Source organism: Galeopterus variegatus, unplaced genomic scaffold (assembly GCF_000696425.1).
Source record: "Galeopterus variegatus unplaced genomic scaffold, G_variegatus-3.0.2 Scaffold2618, whole genome shotgun sequence".
Taxonomy (NCBI): Eukaryota; Metazoa; Chordata; class Mammalia; order Dermoptera; family Cynocephalidae; genus Galeopterus; species Galeopterus variegatus.
This window is the reverse complement of record NW_007728729.1, coordinates 63,674-64,659: the sequence shown is the minus strand read 5'-3', so window position 1 is coordinate 64,659 and position 986 is coordinate 63,674. Positions and strand designations below refer to the sequence as shown.

Sequence of the window (986 nt, the reverse complement as noted above, 5' to 3'; positions counted from 1 at the left end):
CCGGTCCGGTACGGGGGCAACACTGAGGGTTGTGATCCGTTGCCGGACACAGAAAAAGACAGAAAAAAAAAAAAAATGTTAACCCTTCGTACAAATAATTAGAGCAATTTCTAACCCCAGGAATGTTTTCTTTTCCTGATTTCGGACAATGGCATGAAATAAGCAAAATCATAGCAGAGAGAATCCAACATAGCAAACACAAAATAGATCATTGTTTTCCTTTTAACATTCTTAATTGAATCCTTATTGTGATCTGTCTAAAATACCATCAGCCAAAAACCCAGAAGGTCCCACAATGCACATTAATGAACATATATATGTATTTTGTTTCTGATATTTTTCCTTAAATTTGAAGTTCTATGTATTCAGGAATCTTAACTACAGGTATCAGCGTGTATACACACACATATGTTTCTTTGCCTAGATTTTCATAAGGAAGCTCATACCTACAAACAAAGTCTCAGTACAGACCTACTACTGCTTCTATACTTCCATAATCCTCTATGATGAAGGTTCTTTACACTTTTACTGTACAACCTGATTGTAAGGAAATATGAATTTAAATAATATAGCTGTCCCTGGCTTTACCTACCAATTAGACCGATTACCACACAGACTATGGAGTTTAATAAGGAGATACTTTAGAGCTATGAAAGGATACACACATACCCCCTCAGGCTTACATGCATTAACGATGCTAATGGTCAGGGCTGCAGGGACATTAGTCATGGCAGGCCCTCTTTGCCCCATCTTAACCAGCCAGGAAGCAGGATATTTTCAATACAGTACAACAACCAGATGAAATCAGCAGTCAGGGGTCAGAATGCCCATCAGCCTCATCCAGATAACTGAGAAACTGGGCCAGGATATAATGGTACTGATAAGTCACCAAGGGAAGCTTAGGTAACACCGAACATTCCATATGGGAATACATTTTAGCTTTGATGTTTAAACGAATGCCTCTTACCTCAGATTTCTATCATCTA

At 38.4% G+C, this 986-nt stretch overlaps 1 protein-coding gene across 1 annotated transcript in view; it reads right to left on the bottom strand.

The window, feature by feature from the left end:
• The window catches only part of RNF157 (ring finger protein 157), an 88,250-nt gene that overhangs the window by 62,769 nt on the left and 24,495 nt on the right, over positions 1 to 986 (bottom strand). The window lies entirely within an intron of this gene.